We start from the raw sequence: 20,000 nt of genomic DNA, 5'->3' as shown, positions 1-20,000 counted from the left end.
GCGCAGCTAGCGCAGATACGCCAGGTGTACCCCAGCGCCCTCGCGGTACCACAAGTAGAACTATACCCAACCAATTCAGATTTTCCCTGCCGGGATAGCCGTCGGTTCTTTTGGAAATTCTTTCTCTCTTTTTACTCTGTTTGGACGTTATTTCGTGATGTATTAATGTTTTTTGATTTTAGGCTTTCGCCTTTTTTCTTTTATTTGAAATGTGATCACGTATTTATAACTTAAAAGGTAAGATTAAAAGGTTCATCGACCTTTTTTAAACCTCACGAAAGCATAGGACGAAAGGTAAACATCTCGTCCATTGATGACGTCACAGCCTTATGTCGTAGGCTATAAGCCCGACTTGCTTTTACAAAGAATTATAAGTGAATACTTTTGTTTGAAATATTAAGGTATAAATTTAATCAAAGGATTATTAATATAAGAAAATTTTATCCTTTTAATAGTTTTCTTGAGGTAATCTTCAATCTTTTTGCTAAGATTAACTCGCGTTCACTTGTTACGCAGTTGTCAGTTTTGTTACAATATTATGATTCTATATATCATTGTTTCCGTAGTGGAATACTAAGATCGTTTTTATATTAAGTGTAAGTGTTCCAAATAATACGAGTGATAATTCATCTCTTATTGGAATTCCTTAATTTAAGGGTTTATTTTATTTTATAATGTCATACCTACTAAGGTAATATTTAATATTTGATATTTAATATTTTGTTACATTTATATGGGATTCGGTACTTTTGTATTCCCATTCAAACGATTGTCCAGTGACAGAATTATAAGTCTCTCCCTACGGAGTTCGTTTACTTTGAGAGAGTGTATTCTTTGGTTTTCAGGTAATTATGAAACTATCTTTGTGCCAAAGAGTAAAGTGCAAATTTTTTAGTGATAAATTGTGCAGTGAATTTTATTTAGTGGAGAGTGCTTCTGTTCGTACCTATCGTTATCCTAGCCTTAGACCTCTGTCGAGCTCCCGGACCCAGGGGAGAAATTAAATCGAACGGCGAAAGGAATCGAGAGGGTAACCAGGCGTTACAGTCTTTTAAGACCCGAACTGAAGTCCTCTTGAGTGTTTTCTGTCGATCACCAGAACGCTCAACCTCGCTATAGATAAAGCGAGGTATTAGTGTTTTCAAAGGCGCTAAGCTGAAAACAAAATTAGATTCGTTCTGCGTGGGTTACATTTCATGCGGCGCAGACGTATTGCCGCCACAGCCACCTGATGGGTGTCGTCTCTCGACAGTGGCAAGCGCTATGGTTCGACACAGTTAATGCTGAATACGTTTCGCCTAAGGTTGATCCTTGATCTTTGTAGTTAGGCATGAAACAGCATCTATCTTCGTTTAAGCAGTCTTTTCAGCCTGCCGTTAAAGGTACGGTTGGGTGTCACAATTCCGGTCTTTGATACGGTCGCACAGGCGTCGTGTCTTTAACGGTGAGGACTTGTTGTCGCACAGGCGGCCTACCAACTGCAATGTTCAATGGTGGGGGAAAGTGGATGCTTTACTTCGATTACCTGCTCAACGCAAACCAACTGCTCATAGCACCTAGTATCAGTCTATACAGACGCGCCGACGTTCGCCAGGCAGCAGAGCCGGCGTAGTGTCATCGGAACTGTGCGGCAACGGAAACAGAATGTCGACGGATTGGAGTAAAGCGCCACGTCAGTGTGGACGCTTTCAGTGTCAGTGTGGACACTTCAGCGTCAGTTTGGACGCTTTAGCGCCAGTGTGGACGCTTCAGCGTCTGTGTGGGCGCTTCAGCATCTGTGTGGACGCTTCAGCGTCGGGATGGACGCTTCGCTACCTATGACAATAGACTTTGATGTCTACCTGACCATGAACGTCTAGTGTTAAGTTATTGTTGCTAATTTTATTCTCGGACCAAGGCCGGCTGGGCTAACTCTTGTGAGAACTAGAATTAAAACCTCTAAGTATTGAGGTCTGAATTCAGAATCATAAGGAGTGGATTCCTAAGAATCAAGACTTTTCTTCTTAGGATAGAGATTGTAAAAGGAAGGGAATAACTTTAAAAAATTCATGAGAATTTTTCTAAAGAGTTTCCCTCATATTTTTTACCTGCTGCTCCTCGTTCCGACTTCAGAGTTTTCGCTAGTTGGGTTGATGGTGTCTCTAGTTATTTTATTTTATTATTATTACAAGCCAGCTACAACCCTATTTGGGGAAGCAAGATGCTTTAACCCAAAGGGCTCCTTTAGGGAATGTTGGCCTAGTAAATTAATGGTAAAATAAATTAATAAATTAACATTAAATCATTCTCAGTAAAATAACGAACTTTTCTGTAGAGATTGATACAGTGCTTGCAGCTGCAACAACAGAAAGGGCATTAAGGCCGTTTATGAGAATAGAACGTAAAGTATATCTCCCAACACGGGCAGATGTTTCATGATTTAAGGTATTATGTTTTTAAACCGCTCTTGTTAGTGACTCGTAAACATAGCGCAGGGCTCTGGAGGAGGTGTTTGTTTGTGTTCACCTTCCCCCTAGTCCTATATCTCTTCCTTCGTTCCAACCCCTGGGAGAAGGAAGGTCGGTAGGCTGAGGTTCTTCGCGGACCTTGTGCATTAAACGTCTGTTCCGCCATGCGATATTGTTGATGCAGTCCAAGACGTTCTTTCTCCACTTTGGAATGACTAAGTTGGAATGTCTTGAAGCGATCAGTTCGTCATCGCTATGGTATCATGGATCTTGTAACTGTTTTCTGCATATTAGAATGCAGTTCCCTGACGAGAATGACATTCTATGTTTTCCCTGTCTTCCAGACTAGGAAGTCACTCGTCATGTATGCACACGAACAGAATTTTCCTTTGCAGCAAACGTGTTTTGATGCTTAAACAGGAAGCAATCGAGTGTGTTTTTTCTTCCGCAAGAGAAGCGGAAGTCAGACAAGTCACTTACAAACCTAGCTCTTCCTCTGGATTCTGACTCACTTTCAGGGAGGAAATGCTTTGCCCTCATCGAAGGTCGCAAAACCTAGACTTAGTAGTCACCAATCAATTTGTCCAAGACCTTTCAGGAGTCGTATGTCTTCTATTAACTTATCCTGCAGTACAGTATCTAACGTTCGCTGGAAGTTTTTTCTTTTCGGAAAAAGGTGATGTGTCAGCACCAGAATCGTGTAAGACACAGTTCTTCGGAAGAAAAGGTGCTCAGTCTGCTTCTGTTCACACTTCTTTCCCTCCCCCAGTTTGGGGAAAGGTCTATTACTTTCTTCTGAGGTCTAGCGACTACTGTTGACGGTATCTCACATTGGATACGTTCAGTTCACGCACAAGGCGCGCTTGAAATGTCATAGGGACTCTCCCAGGTCGCTCTCAGGACTGCGGTTGATGTTCTCTCCCGGCCTTCGCCCATGCTTGGGTTGGCGCACTCGCTATCCCGCGAGTGTAGATTTGGTCTGAGCTAAAAGAGGTCTATTTCATCTGTGTTTAGCGTTTACGATTCTCGGGGGGAGGGAGAAAATTTTCTCCTAAAGAGTCTAAGGACTACCAGAGATCAAAGAAAGGGTTTTCCGACCAGTGTCAGGAGGCATAGTTCTCCTATGCATAGTAACGCTTCCTCGCAGAGATATGCTTGTGTTACGAGAAGCGTTAGAGCGTGTGCTTGTAGAAGTCTGGTCTCTCTCTTATGGCAGAAGTCACGCAGTCACAGACGCAGACGCCAGTCTGGACGTATGTTGGACGCTGACAGTCAAAGTTGATCCTTTCAACAAGTTGTCCCATTTTCGCGGTCTGCGGGACGCGTGACTCTCACTCATGCGGACGCATCCTACACGCGGACAACTCTCGGTAATCAGTTCCGTCTTTCCGTCAATGACCGGACGCAATGCTGTCGTCTGCACGCAGCACGCTGTAGATTTGCAACAAGCGGGACACACACACAGCGCTGTATCCACACGACAAGGTGAACGCATACAGCACGCTGACACCTTACGGCAATGTAAGCACACGCGGCATTATGGTCGCATGCTAGACGCATACAGTCAAGTCTTTTTTTCTCACAGCAGTATAAACAGACTATTGTCTCTCCTTCGCGTCTCTCTGGCCTCGCAGCTAATGCTCCCTCGTGTCAAGATTTGGCTGAACACTCGCTGATTACACATGATCAGGTCTTAACCTCACAGCATGAGGTTCATGTTGTTGATGCTTCTTTTCAACAAGCCTAGCTTTAATATCGGTTTCTTGCGACCGATATGGATGAGTTTTGGGAGGCGGTTTTAGATCCCGATTCTCTCTCATGACGTGTTGAGTGTAGGCAGCATGCTGGAACCATACTGGTCTCATGCTGGAACCATGCTGGGTGCATGCTGGAAGCATGTCTTTAGTCCTTTTCCCCGTGTCAGGATCACGAACGTTTTATGTTAAACCATCAAGCTTTAGGTCTAGCTGCATTCAGTATTTCGGAAAACCCCTAAGATCTAGAGGGTTGTTCGAAGGAGACAGCTGAGGCTTTCGCTTGTACAAAGGACATTTGCCTCAAGGTTTTCCAACCCAATTAGAGTGTTTTATGGAGTGGTGTAGAGCTAGAACCGGCTCTTCATTAGGTAACTCCAACACAAGTGGCCTATTTTTTCTTAGACCTTAGAAGAAAACACATTTTCTTTCCTCCTCGACCATCAAAAGGTACAGGAGTATGCGGGTATCTGTCTTCAGACGCAGAAGATTGGATCTATCAAATAGAGACCTTATAGATCTTCTCAGATCATTTGAGAGGATTTGGAGGCATTAGCAAGATGCGCCAGCCTGAATTTTAGGGTTCGTTTCTGGAGTTTCGCGGTAATGACAGATCCGACCCTTTACACTTGGTTTCTTTTTAAGGCCTAACTTTGGAGACTTTCTGAGTATACCATAGTTGAGAGTCAGTGAAGTTCACTCTTTTAGCAAGAACACGGACTTCACATTGGTTAAGCCATAGGTACCTTGCAACCTGGATTCTTGGTCATTAACAAATATCTTTCTCATCCATAGCCTAAATCTTTCGGGATTACTATTCTCTCGAATTTGGTTTGGGATGGGCTGAGAAGAGTTTTTTTGCCAGATTAAAACGATTAAGTTTTATTGGGACAAGAACAAAGAAGTTAAGAGTCTATTCATAACTCTTGGGTGCAAGGTCAAGAAGCCTGCGCTATCCATGTCTAAAACATTCTGTAGAATCTTCTGTAACTTTTAAACTAAACTGTTCTCTGCAAAGCATCGCGTATACAGCCTTGTGAAGGGGTAATCCTGTATTCGCCTTGCATTACTTTTACCGTGTCCAGTCTCTTTATGAAGACGTCCACGGTTTGGGATCACTTGCAACAACGAGTGCAGTAGTAGGTGAAACATTCTCCACTACATTTCCCTAAATTCCTAGTATCCCTGTTCTTCTCTTGGAACTGTTATATATAGTTTTATGATTGTACTGTACGTGAAGAAGATTGGTCGGCAATCTTCTGCAATCTTTGACTTAGTCAGGTGGTCATTTTGTTTCTAAAGAGCGCCCGGAACAAGGGTATTAGTTGAGGTCCTGTCATTTTATAGGTGGTTGTACCATTTTACAGCTCCTAGAGATCATCAGCCCCGAGTGGATCACTGGATCTCCTAAGGATAACAGACAAAATGAGGCAGAGCATTGCTGTCAGCTTCCTTATCAGGTGAGAACCTCTTAAGTTGTTTATGTAACTCTTAAGTGAATTTCCAATTATGCAGCTCTGTCTGACCCGCCACCAATGGGTGTCAATCAGCCATTATATAACCAGCGGGTAAGTTTTATATTTAAAAATTATATTTTCATAAAATAAATTTTTTAATATACTTACCCGCTGGTTATATAAGTTTTAGACCCACCCTCCTCCCCTCTAAGAGACCATGGGGGATGGAAAATCTGAATTGGTTGAGTATAGTTCTACCTGTTGTACCTCGAGGGTGCTGGGGTACACCTGGTATATCTGCGCTAAGCTGCGCAAGAGATTTTGAATTTCCTGCCGAGGCATCAGGGACTTTAGCCATTATATAACCAGAGGGTAATTATATTAAAAAATTTATTTTATCATGAAAATATGATTTTTTCCTTCTCAACCATCAAAGGGTACAGGAGTATGTGGGCAGCTCTCTTCAGATGCAGAAGATTGGATCTATCAAATAGAGACCTTATAGATCTTCTCAGATCATTTGAGATGACTTGGAAGCGTCTGAAAGATTTGCCAGCCTGAAATTTAGGGGTCATTTCTGGAATTTCGCGGTAGTGACAGATTCGAGCCTTTACACTTAGTTTCTTTTTTAAGCCCTAACTTTGGAGACTTTCTGAGTAAGTCTACCATAGTTGAGAGTCAGTGAAGTTCACTATTTTAGCAAGAACATGGACTTCACAATGGTTAAGCCATAGGCGCCTTGCATCCTGGATTCATGGTCATTAACAAACGTCCTTCTTATTCATGGCCTAAATCTTTCGGGATCACTATCCTCTCGAATTTGGTTTGTGAAGGGCTGAGAAGAGTTTTTTGCCCGGTTAAAACGATGAAGTTTTATCAGGACAGGACCAAAGAAGTTAAGAGTCTATTCATGATTCTTTGATGTACGGTCAAGAAGCCTGCTCTATCTTTGTCTAAAACGCTCTATCATCTCGTATAGACTTTAATTACAAAGGTTCTGCCACACTGTCGTGTGATAGATCATAAGATGTCGAAAGAGTAAAGACTCATGAAGTTAGAGCTCTGGGAGCTTCTGTAACATTTAAACTAAACTGTTCTCTGCAAAACATCGCATATACAGCCTAGTGAAGGGGTAAATCAGTATTCGCCTTGCATTACTTATACAGTATCCAGTCTCTTTACGAGGATGTCTATGTTTTGGGATCACTCGCAACAACGAGTGCAGAAGTAGGGCGAAACATCCACCACTACTACATTTCCCTAAATTCCTAATACTCCTGTTCTTCTCTTGGAACTGTTACAGTATATGTTTTCTATGATTGTACGTGGAGATTGGTCGGCAATCTTCCGCAATCTTTGATCTAGTCAGGTAGTCATTTTGTTCCTAGAGAGCGTCCGGAACAAGGGTATTAGTTGAGGTCCTGTCATGTTATAGGTTATTGAACTGTTTGACAGCTCCTAGAGATCATCAGCCCCCTGGGTGGACCGCTGGATCTTCTAAGAATAGCAGACAAAATGAGGCAGAGTATTGCTGTCAGCTTCCTTATCAGGTGAGAGCCTCTTAAGTTGTTTATGTAACTCTTAAGTGAATCTCCAATTACTGTATGTAGCTGTCTCTGACCCGCCACCAAGGGTGTCAATCAGCCATTCTTATATAACCAGCGGGTAAGTTTTATATTTAAAAATGATATTTTCATAAAATAAATTTTTTAATATACTTACCCGCTGGTTATATAAGTTAAAAACCCACCCTCCTCCCCTCTAGAGACCATGGGGCATGGAAAATCTGAAGTGGGTTGGTATAGTTCTACCTGTATTACTGCGAGGGCGCTAGTGTACACCTGGCATATCTGCGATAGCTGCGCGAGATTTTGAATTTTCTTCCGGGGCGTCCAGGGACTTTAGCCATTCTTATATAACCAATGGGTAAGTATATGCAAAAATTTATTTGTTCCGTAACCGAAATACAAACCACACTATTTACATTGGGTTTACCTTTCGGCGTAGCTGAAATGGCGAGCCATTAGAATTTAACGAGGGTGTATTACCCCCCGCGCTAGTTAGCAGGGGGTTAGGGGAGTAGTAGCTAGCTACCTCTCCCCCCTCTCACACACCGGTGAACTGCTTCACTTCACTTTTGGCTCGGACAATGAACAGACGTCTCTGTCTTTGTCCTCGCTTGGCAGCCATTGTTGTTTTGTCTTTACTTAATCACTTACTGTACTTTTCTTTTACTCAATATATATGTAAACATTTTTTCGTGTTTATGTATATATATGAGTATAGAAATCAGTAAGTTTCCTATTCAGAGTTTGTGCTTGTGTAGTGTACGATATCTCCGTGGAGCCCTTGGCAGTTAGGCCACCATGGTGTAATTTCATGGGTCGCGATCGAGTTTGACTACGGTCTTTCTCTCTCTCTCTCTCTCTCTCTCTCTTTGAGGTCGTTCACCCTTTTACTACATTACTTTTACTACGTCTGAGTAGCTTCCTTCCCGTGTGGGTGGGGTTTCTACGACGTACGTTTTGTCTCAATTAGTTTATGATTCTAATTGTATTTGTTGATTTTTCAGCTTTTGTAGAACGATTCCTTTCGGAGTTTTCGTTCTTTCTTTAGTGTTCATTCATTTTTAAATTACATAATTACATAGTTACATAATAATAATTGTTATACAGTAATTCTGTGTTGGTTACAGCTCTCCTTCCGTGAGTGTAAGTGGTTGTGGGGGCACGTGCCTGTTGTGTAATTCTTGTGTTCCTTTCCTTCGGGATTCCTCTTCGGAGACTTCACGGGGGAATGAATGTTAACTAATGATTTTTGTTTTTATTTTTCACAGTTACCGATCTAGTTTGTTTCTGTAATGTGACAACGGAGTGAGCTGTCTTGTTGAGGCCTGGGGATTCGGCTGTTGCTGCCTCCCCTATAGATCTTTGTCAGGGGCGTCTCCTTCTTCTGGAAGTACTCTCGTGATGATTGACAGCCCTCCAGTTCATTTTAGAACACCCAGGAGGCTCGCCTCTTTGGGTGGGTAACTTTCCTTCCGAGGGAAGTTTACCTGTCCAGGCTTGAGTTTTTCCCCTTTGGGGGCTCTTCTCTTGCCTTTTTTTCCTGCGACTATGCTCTTGGTGCTGAGCAATCGCACCTGCAGTTACGCTCAAGGGGCTGGGCAACTGCAGGAGCCCTTCTTCGGAGGATTGCTCTTTTTAGGTCACTGGCTGACCCGTCTCTTCTACGAAGTGTTTCTCTTTCGTTCGCGAGAGAGTACACTCATAGAGACTCCTCTTCGGAGGACTCTTCTGCTGTTGTTGCTGTTGGCCGCCTTCGCCGTAAGGCTCACCGTCCGCTACGTTTTAAGGGCCTCCCATCTCCCTATAAGGGTGCTAAGAGGTGCCTTTATGAATCTCCGTATGCAGCCTGCAGCTCCTTCCTCTTTAGATCTCTCCGGGGATTGATCTCCAACGCCTTCTTGACCTTCTGCCCCTGGTGCAGATGGACAGCAGTCGACCTCGTCTTCCGACGGACAATGGTCCCTTCGGGGCAAAGGGTTGCCTCCTACGGGGTTGCTTCCCTTGCGTGTCAGGGTTCCCCTGCGCGCCCTTCTGCAGTGTTCTCTCCTGCTCAGTGTTAAGGCACAGGCGCTCTCCTGCTCAGTGTTAGCGCACAGCCGCTCTCCTGCTCATCAGCGTTTTCCTGATCGCTAGCGCTCTCCTGTTCGCCAGCGCTCTCCTGTTCGCCAGCGCTCTCCTGTTCGTCAGCGCTCTTCTGTTCGTCAGTGCTCTCCTGATGATCGTCGCTGTTCCTGTTGTGCGCCCTGCGCGCCATCAGTCTCCTGAGCGCTCTAGATCTCCTGCCCGTCAGAGCGCATCTGCGCTTCCAGTTCCTGATACGCGTTCTATGCGCCCACGTTCGCCCGCGTAATCTAGAACTTCGGTTCAGGTCTTGGACAAGGACTCTTCTTCTATGCACAAGATTCCACGCGTCGCCTTCTTCTCGCCAGCGACCACAGACGCGTCAACGTTTGCCTGCTCGTCAGCGATCTCCTGTGCGTCAGCGATCTCCTGTGCGTCAGCGATCTCCTGCACGTCAACGATTGCCATCGATCTGCCACGCGTGTTAGGTCCCCTGGACACCATCAGTAGCGATCTTGCGCTCGCCTGCTGTAGACCACGATCTGCGGTAGCTGAGTCTTGTCGTAGATCTTCCTCCTGCTCACCAGCGCTCACCTTTACTTCTGTCCTTCTGTGCGCCACCTTCCTTCATTCGCCAGCGCACATCTGCGCGCCCTTTTCTGCCACGCACCAATGGGCGCCAAGAGTTTTCCTGACCGTCCAGGATCGCCTGATTGACAGCTCGCATCGACGCTCACCTTCCTGGTGCACCTGCGCGCCTTCTGATTAGCGCGATGCGCGCTAATCATCCCTAGTCTCTTACGCGTCAGCGATCTCCTACGCGCCCACACGATTTTTCGCCTGCGTGCTAGCGTTAGTTAACGCACCACCGCTTGGCAACACGCCGTCGCTTGCCAACGCGCTATCGCCTGCCGACGCGCCATCGCTTGCCAACGCGCCTTCGCTCACCATCTGGGCCGTCTCTCGCAGAGACGTGCCATCGCCCGTCAACGCGCTATCGGTCTCCCGACCGCCCGCGCTCCCACGTGCCTGCGCGACCACACGCCCACGTTCCCGCGCGACCGCATGCCCAAATGCCCGCGCGCCTGCGCACATGCGCTCCAATGTTCGCCCTCGCGCGAACCAACGGTGTTTCCATCGTGCGAATCAACGGTGTTCCATTGCGCGAACCAACGGTGTTCCATCGCGCGGACCAGCGGTGTTCCATCGCGCGAACCTGCGGTGTTCCATCGCGCGAACCTGCGGTGTTCCATCGCGCGAACCTGCGGTGTTCCATCGCGCGAACCTGCGGCGTTCCATCGCGCGAACCGACGGTGTTCCATCGCGCGAACCGACGGGGTTCCATCGCGCGAACCGACGGGGTTCCATCGCGCGAACCGACGGGGTTCCATCGCGCGAACCGACGGGGTTCATTCGCGCGAACCGACGGGGTTCCTTCGCGCGAACCGACGGGGTTCCTTCGCGCGAACCGACGGGGTTCCATCGCGAGTGCCGGCTTGAGTCCTGCAGTAGCCATTGCTTGCCTACGGGTCATCACTTGCCTGTGAACTATCGGATTCCGACCGCCAGCTCTCGCCCTTCCCCGTACGCTCGCCCTCCTCCTGCGCTCCCTCGCGCACTTTCGTCCGCGCTCCTGCGTGCCCGCGCACTGGCGCGTCCACGTTCGGCCACATGCGAACCATTGATTTACCTTCACATGAGCACCAGGGCGATTGCGACCGCGATTCCTGTCGGGGTTTCGCAACACGGCCAGCCTGGCGGGTCGTCTGGAATGCGTATTTCCAGAACACAGTCTTCACCCCGTAAACGCAGAGCATGGCACGTGCAAGAGCAGGAAGAATCTTCAGAGAGGTCTGGGCAACATTCTTTCCAGAACCTGGGTTAGCCCTCCCTCCTCGTCATTACCTGGAAGAGTCGTGCCAGGGAATTTTTTCCTTTCGAGATTTCTCCGTCGGGCAAGGGGTGACCGGTTTAGCCCTTCCTCTTCTTCATCCCGTGGAAGGGGCTTACCAGGTCCTTTCCCTTCTCGGTTGTGACCCGAGGTTTTGTACAAGGAAGCTCCAGGAAGATCATAGGTACTTTCCTCCTCTCAGGCTCAAGCACCTTTGCATTCCGTCGCTAAGTTTCGATCTTGCGGGCAAACTCGATGTTGGAGCATCTAGACGCAGTAACCTATGGCTTCCCCTCGGGTGTCTCATCTGTGGATGTCGTCAAGCTCAGACACTCTTCCATCCTTGGGAAGAGCTTGTTTGAGCCCAAGGACAGAGACATGGATAGCTGTTATGCGTAGGAAGTCGACTTCCGTTTTCACTCCTCCAAGGCGCTTTTTCCCAGACCCTGCAGGCCTCCAACGCCTCTTCTTTCAGCCTCGTCGGCCTAAGTTATCGTACCGGCTACAGCAGCTAAGACAAGGTGTACAATAGCAGTTCCCTCCTGTCAGGGACAGGTAGCACGGGAGGCTCTCCCGGGGAGGCATAATCCTAGAGGGAGCGGCAGAGTTCACAAACTAGGATTGGCAACTCCCCCTGGCAGGTCTCACGCTGGGAGGATGCCTAAGGTTACTCATCCGAATAACAGCTTTCCTATGCCGATTCCTGCACGATCTCTGTGATCAGCTAAGGATATCGCGCATCGCTCTTACCATCTCTCCGTCTGTCAGCGAATCCAGTGTCACTGAACCTCTATGCCATGGTGCGGCAAGAGTTTTGCCCGTTTGGGCAGAAGGATCCATGCCTTAGGAGAGGGTCCTCCATAGGGTCATTGACGGCTTCACCCCCCGGCTTCTTCAGTCGATCCTTTCTCGTAGGAAAGCATCCGACACGGGATTCCGTCGTCGACCTCTCAGATCTGGTCAAGTTCGTCGAACAAACTTCGTCCAGCGTGGAACAGCAGAGTTGATCAGACTGGTAACGAGGATGCAGGACTCTGGTGTGGCAATCCCGCCGCGGCATCGCAGGTTTTTCCCCAGAGAACTCTCCCTGCTTTCCTCATGGCTGCTCACTCAGGAGCAGGCTTCCGCCCCTTTCGCTTTTTGAAGGTCTGGTCAACCCCGGTAGGCTCGGGTTCGACCTTCTTCAACACCGGGACAAGCTTCCGGGTCTTTACCAAGAGTGAGGGATCATGGTAATTTGCTAGGAGCCTTCTCTACTTCTGCCTCAACATCTGGAGTATCTAGCCATGATATTGAGTCAACGGCCATTCCACGTTGAAAACACCGCTTCTCGTCCGATCAGCGAAGTTAAGCAACGTTGGGTCTGGTCAGTACTTGGATGGGTGACCGCCTGGGAACACCAAATGCTGTTGCCTCCTTCTCCGAGCCTTCCCTTCAGTTGACTGTGTCAAGGCTGAGAAGAGTCACAGTTCCTGTTCTCAGTCAAGCAGAGCTTTCAGCCCTACCTTGGAACGTTTCCTGGGTCTCTTTTCCTCATTGTCCCGTCTAAAGTCCCGAACGGTCGCCTCAGGATAAGTTCCCAAGTTCCGTTTGTATCAAAGCAACGATTAACCGGACTTTCTGGCCCCTATGGGACCAGCGGAACGTTTAGACCTGCAATGGGTGTTGACCTATGGAACCTCTTGCATGGGAGTGGATATTCTTGTCCTTTCCCCACATTTTGATGCAGTTCTCGGACTCGTCAAAGAAAAAGGGGGGCATGTTCCGGTTCAGGTCTATGGTCAGGACCGGAAGGATACTTCCCCATCATTCAGGCAGGCTTAGGGGCTGTAGTCTGGCCCCTCTACAGATCCTACAGTTCCTGCCGAGTCGCTCCGTGCGCGACGACTTCATGGTACTGGCGTATTCCAACCAGCAAGGGATGCATTTTCATACCTTCGCATCTTGCAGTAGAGATACTGAGATGATCCGAGGTCCTCTCAATACCACTGTCGGCTCGCTCATTCCGGGCAGAGGAATATTCTCTCAGACTACCTGAGCAGAGCCTTGCAGATGGAGAGTACCTGGGGGTCTTTGGCCTGTAGTAACCAGCAAGTCTTGGCCTGGGGGACCTGATCGCGACAGCCTGGAACTTCAAGCTTCCGCTGTTCTTCCCCCCGGTCTCAGACCCCAAGACTCTTTGGCAATATGCTTTCCGGTGACGGTGGAACAACATCGATGCCTGCGTCTTCCCACCATTGTTGTCTGTTGAGAATGGGTTTCAACACGACCAGGTTGTCTGTCAACCTTTCGATGGCCCCGAGAGCTCCACTGTGACTATACGCAGAACGGTTTCCGGAGCCTCTACTTCCCCTGACGGAACTCCCGGGAGAGCTTCTTCCACGGCACAGGCTACTCAAACAACCACACTACAACATCTTTCACGAGCCGTGGCTTTGCTTCGGCTTCACGCCTGGAGACACTACGCTGCCTCCTCAAGAAGAGACAACCCACTACAGTCACGGAGCGGAGGTCGCGTCACCTGCCATAGTCATCCGCAGGGGTCTACCAGCTGAAGTGGAGAGTCTTCTGTCGTAGGTGTCATGGGAGAGATACCTCTTCCCTCGAGGCCTCTTCTCCAGCAGTTACAGAGTTATTGTTTTTCGGCTGGAGGAAACTTTTCTGCTCTCGGCAGCGAAGCCTTTTGCTCAGCCTTTCCCTGGCCTTCAGGCTGAAGGGAATAGACTTTTTCCTTCCTGCTGAACCTTTCTTCGCTCATGCAAAGCTGCGAACGTCCCTGCCCCCGGTCGGAGTGAGACCTCCTTCATGGAGCAAGGTTTGGACTCTTTAGTCCCTTAAGAGATCTTCTCAAGAACCATTACGTCAGGCCTCTGATCGTATTTCGTCTTGGGGGACGGTGCTCCTGCTCACTCTGGCCTCGGCCAGTGTGTAAGCAATCTTCTTGGTCTCGTCCGACTCCGCCCTTTCAAGAGAATAGGGGAAGGCAACATTCAGGTTCGCTCCTGAGTTGTTTGCTAGACTCAGAATCTTGGGGTCCCGGGCCTTCGGTCCAACTCCTTCAAGATTTCGAGTCTCCATTCTGTATCAGATGTCCCAAACCGTCTCCTTCTTGCCAGTAAAGGAATCGAGGGGTTACCTTTGAGAACAGCTGCAGTTTGTCCTCACGTGCAGCCGGGTTGGGACCACAGGAAGGACACAGGAGAGTCTCTAGTATACCTCTTCAGCTCGGACTTAAGGACATTCATCTCGACCTGAATCCAGACCCTCCCCTGTCACGTCGCCCAACAGCACGATGTTGGGTACATCGCAACGTAGCTCGCCTTCGAGTAGAACTACTCTGTGACGCAAGTGCTGCAAGCTAGAGTCTGGAAGCGTCTAATGACCTTCGCAGCCCGCTTCCTGCAGGACGTGACCCACAGGAGTATCGATACGTTTCTATCGCTCTGTGGTGGCTACACAACAGCTGGTCTAACCTCAGGCTCCTTTTTGGACAGGTAGCAGAAGGTTGAGGGCATTGTTATCCGGTTTTAGTCTGCATGAACGAAAAAAGTGTGTCTGGCCCTTACTTCTTTCTTCATCGTCCCCTCTACTGGGGAAGCAGCATCCTGGTCTCTGCATAGCTGACCTCAAACCTCTGCAGGTAAACCCTGCTTCCTTGTGTTCCAAGTATTGAGTCAATACTGTCGCGTCCCCCATACCCTGACGAGGTGGTACTGGGAACATCCTAACGCAGAGTTCCTTCTGGCACTCCAGGTCAACTGCCTAGGACGGGTCACACTTTCTTCCTTCACACACAAGCTTATGTAGGCCACACGTTTCCTTGCGGAGCAAGGAACTTGTGAGGTGCAGGGACTCCTTTTCTCGAGTGCGACTCACTCGGACTTTGAGTCCCTCGGTAAAGCCAAAGCCAGTATGGCTGGGGACTTTCCACCCTTCCTAAGGGGTAAGTCACCCAATGTAAATAGGGTGGTTTGTATTTCGGTTACGGAACAAATGACAAATTCGGAGATAATTTGTATTTTTCCTAACCATACAAACCTTAGCTATCTACACATATTTGCCCGCCAGCCCTGAAACCCAAGGCAAGTCCTACCTCTAAGTGAAGTGAAGCAGTTCACTGGTGTGTGAGGGGGGGAGGGGTAGCTAGCTACCACTTCCCTACTCCCCTACTAACTAGCGCGGGGGGGTAATACACCCTCGTTAAATTCTAATGGCTCGCCATTTCAGCTACGCTGAAAGGTAAACCCAATGTAAATAGCTAAGGTTTGTCTGGTTAGGAAAAATACAAATTATCTCTGAATTTGTCATTTTATTATGAAAATATCATATTACAGTGGAACCTCTACATATGATTGCCTTTACATACGATTGTTCCAACATCCAAAGTAAAATTCGATTGAATTTTCGTCTTGACACCCGAAGTCATGCTCCAACATCCGATAAAGACCATACGCGTAAAATTTTCTCGAAGCATTGGTCGTAGTTTCTTGTTTACGCCGGTAGATGGCAGCATGTTGGAGGGATGCCATTGAGCGTTGCGTCAGTCAGTTCTCTGTTCTCGTGTGCATTGTGTGGTTGTCCCCCGTTGGGTCCCTTATTAACAGTGCTTATTATTTTTCTTTTCTCACGTTTCATTTTTTGGGTCCTAAGAAGCTTAATTTCAGTACAGGTATTAGTAGTGGTGAGAAAAGGAAGAAGGCAATGCTTTCACTAGAATTGAAGCAAGAAATTATAGAAAAATATGGGCGCGATGTGCATGTGAGTGATCTGGCTAAACAATATGGCCGGAATATGTCTACGATCTTGATGATCATCAAGCAGAAGGCAGCCATTGAAGCAGTCAAACCATCGAAAGGGATCACCATTATTTCAAAACGTCGCAGTCCTACCCTGGAAGAGATAAGATGCCTTTAGTTGATATAGATAAAGGACAAAGAGATTGTTGGCGATACGATCACTGAAACGATCATTTGTGAGAAAGCCAGCGCTATCTATTGTGACTTGAAGGCAGCGGGCTCTTGGGGTGACACGGGAGAGTTCAACCGTTCTTACGACTGAGGAATTTAAGGTCTCTCGCGGTTGGTTCGAGAAATTTAAGAGACGGACTGGGATTCATTCAGTTGTTCGGCACGGCGAGGCTTCAAGTTCGAACACCAAGGCTGCTAACGATTTTGTTAAGAAGTTTAAAAAGATCGTGGAGGATGAAGGCTACGCAGAGCAGCAAGTTTTCAATTGTGATGAAACCGGTCTGTTTTGGTAAAAGATTCCGAGTCGAACATACATCACCGCTGAAGAGAAGAAAATGCCTGGACATAAGCCAATGAAGGATTGGTTGACTCTTGCCATATGTGCCAATGCCAGCGGAGACTCCAAAATAAAGCCATTATTGGTGTATCATTCCAAAAGCCCCAGGGCATTTAATGCACATAGAGTCAATAAGGACATGCTGCATGTTTTCTGGCGTGCTAATTCTAAGGCTTGGGTTACTAGGCATTTCTTTGTTGAATGGGTAAACCAAGTTTTCGGCCCTGCTGTCAAGCAGTACCTTTAGGAGAGGAATTTGCCTTTAAAGTGCTTTCTTTGCTTGGATAATGCTCCCGTTCACCCCCAGGACTCGAAGATGATATCATCGACCAGTTCAAGTTCATCAGAGTGCTGTATCTTCCTCCGAGCACCACCCCTATCCCCCAACCCATGGACCAGCAAGTCATCTCTAATTTTAAGAAGCTCTACACCAAGCACTTATTTAAGCAGTGCTTTAATGTCACGCAAAGCACCAACCTAACTTTGCGTGAATTTTGGAGGAGCCATTTTAATATTGTGCACTGTTTGAAGATCATAGATCAGGCTTGGGAGGGAGTAACTTGATGGACACTGAATTAAGCTTGGAAGAAGCTTTGGCCTAATGATATTTCTCCCAGAAATTTCGAAGGTTTTGTCCCCGAGCCTGAACCTGTGCTTGCCGTAGAGGAAGACGTAGAAGAGATTGTATCCCTTGGCAAGTCCATAAGTCTGGAGGTCGATGACGATGACATCACCGAACTCGTCAAGGAGCATCATGAAGAGCTCACCACCGAGGAACTCAAGGAGCTGCATACCATGCGAATGATGAGTTCCAAGTGCAGTTGAGTGAGTGGGAGGACATCGAGGAGGTAGAGCATATCATAAGTTCAGTTGAAATAAAAGAGATGTCAGCACATCATCATCACGTGGTTGATTTCATTGATAAGTATCACCCACAGAAACTTCAGGTTTGCCGTGTAGTTTCGCAATTCGATGATGTCTGCTTAACCAGTTTCAGAAAAATTCTGAAAAACTGTACTAAGCAACTTTCTCGATAGTTTCTTTAAAAAATCTGCGAAGTGGTTCAAGGATCGTGATGAAGAGAAAGAAAGTGAAGCAAAGAAAACTAGTAGTGAAGTGAGTGAAAGTGATGAAAATTGAAAATAAAGAAAAAAAAGCTAAGTCAGGTTGAAGTTCATGTAGTGAAAGTTAGAGTAAGTTACAGTACGTTATCACAGTCACCATCTCTACCTCCTCGCCGACCGTCCGTCTCCTCCTGCATAGCAAAGACTACACCTTCATTGGCATGTCTCTAAGGTAAAGTGACAATAAAAAACCGCTTTTTTATTTATTATTTCTTTATAATTATTCTTTTTTATATTTCTATTATTTAATGCAATTGTATTATTGTTATGTGTAATTATGTGTAGTAATTTATTAGGGAGTTATCATAGGTTCCTGGGCTGTAGAACGAATTAAACAAATTACAGTGTACTCTTATGGGAATATTCGCTCCAACATACGATTATTTTAACAAACGAAGTAGGTCCTGGAACGAATTATGATCGTATGTAGAGGTTCCACTGTGTGTGTGTATATATATATATATATATATATATATATATATATATATATATATATATATATATATATATTAGATATAGATATATACTGTATATATATGTGTATATATATATATATAAATATACAGTATATATATATATTTATTTATTTATTTACTTTGTTCCCATGCTAACAAACCTTTCGTTATTTATATGGAATATGCTTTCGACGGAGCTGTAAGGTAGCCATTAGATTTAAAGTACGAGGTGGCAACCCTACCTAACCATTAACAGTGGGTAAGTAATGGGTGGCTGGAGGGGGGGGGTACCTAGCCACCTATATCTACTCACTGTTCAATGAACTACGTCACTTTTTGTTTTTGGCTGATGGAGAGCGGATGTCTCCTCTCTCTCCCTTCAAGGCTTAGCCATTTATAACTATTGCTTTACTCTCATTCTTTTCTTTACAGGTATAACTGTTTGTATTACATGCTCATGATCACCTGACGATCCATTACAGAGTAGTATAGCAGTTTTTAGATGTCGAAGTTTGTCCCCACGAGTTATCGGAAGGATTCCTCTGCGCTGCCTACTCGTTTTAGGGTAACTTCTCCCATCCGCGGGTTGGGTTTTTTCATCCTCCTTGAAGGGGAGGAATTTTTAATTTTCTTTTTTTTCACGCTTATAGACGTCATCGGGGTGCGAAGATAGTGGCTCTAGCTGCTGCTGACGGGTTAGCTGTCTATGAGGTCTACTTCCCGTTGGCCCTTCCGTCGACTCCGGCTGACGATGAGTTTTCTCGCCTTCTACTGATCTCGTCATCTCCCAACGATCCACAATTTTTCTCTCTCTCCCTACAGGCAACATTTGAGCCCGCATAAGCAACTTCTGCCTGTTGAGGATTCCAAGACTACGGACGATCGTCAACCCATGGCTTGCTCGCCAATCACCAGATCGATGGACTATTTTCTCCTTAACGAGTGCATAGGCAATACTCATCACCTTGTCTTCCTGGTTGGTGAGGATGTTGCTCGCGAGAATACAATGATGAGATCAGAATTTTTGTTAAATGATCGCAGGAGCAAAACTCATCACCTCGTTTGCCTGGTCGTTCAGGATATCTTTCGCAACAATCCAATGATGAGTTCAGAATTTATTCTGTTCCAACGATCACAGTAGTGAGACTCATCACATCATCTTCCTGGTTGGCCAGGATGTCGTTCATGACAATCCGATGTTAGACACCCGTTCTGGCGTCTTTTTTGACGATCAATGATCGCCACAGAGATCATAGGTTATCATGACCTCAACGTTCTTCTTCTTAAAGATGAACACCTGTTTGACCTCCCCTTCGAGGGATTACCTCAGAAGGTTTCCCTATCAGGAATTCCCTTCAGGGAGAACTCAGAAACAAGCCTTGGCTTTTTTTAAGCAGCACTTAATGTTAATCTTCAATTTGAGATAGAGCTCATTGAAGGGAAACAGAGTGCTGCTCGGAGGTTCTCCTCCAGGTGTGAGAAATTCCCCTTCCGTGGGAGAGTCTCTACACGAACCTTGAGCACGATCATGCTCATGCTGAAGATTGTGAGTTAAACACTCACGGTAGCGAGCTAGACACTTGTGATCACGATAGCGATCATGCCCACGCTCAAGATCATGAGTTACACACTCGGTCATGAGAGAGACACTCGTGACCATAATTGTGACCTAGTCTCTACACAACCCTAGAGGACACTCATGATCACGAGCTAGACAATTGTGATTACGACACTCGTGACCACGATTGTGACGCTAGTCACTACAACCTTTTGGTACGCTTGCGATCGAGCTCACGCTCACTAGTGTGAGTTACACGCTCACAGACATGAGCGGTCTCTCTCGTGACCGCGAGCACGATTCTTGTGGCTACGATCACGAGCAAGCCGCTCACGGTCACGCTTACAGTCATGAACGTGACTTACACGCTTACAGTCACAA

General features: G+C 46.7%; 1 protein-coding gene and 1 non-coding gene across 2 annotated transcripts in view; both read left to right on the top strand.

Moving 5' to 3' along the window:
• The window catches only part of LOC137655879 (uncharacterized), a 1,037,971-nt gene that overhangs the window by 12,869 nt on the left and 1,005,102 nt on the right, over positions 1–20,000 (top strand). The window lies entirely within an intron of this gene.
• Positions 12,475–12,593, top strand: LOC137655948 (5S ribosomal RNA). The gene has a single exon (XR_011046900.1). It is a non-coding gene; the product is annotated as a 5S ribosomal RNA (ribosomal RNA).

This window comes from Palaemon carinicauda, chromosome 16 (genome assembly GCF_036898095.1).
Source record: "Palaemon carinicauda isolate YSFRI2023 chromosome 16, ASM3689809v2, whole genome shotgun sequence".
Lineage (NCBI taxonomy): Eukaryota > Metazoa > Arthropoda > Malacostraca > Decapoda > Palaemonidae > Palaemon > Palaemon carinicauda.
Note: the sequence above shows the minus strand (reverse complement) of the source record. Positions and strands in the feature narration are given on the sequence as shown.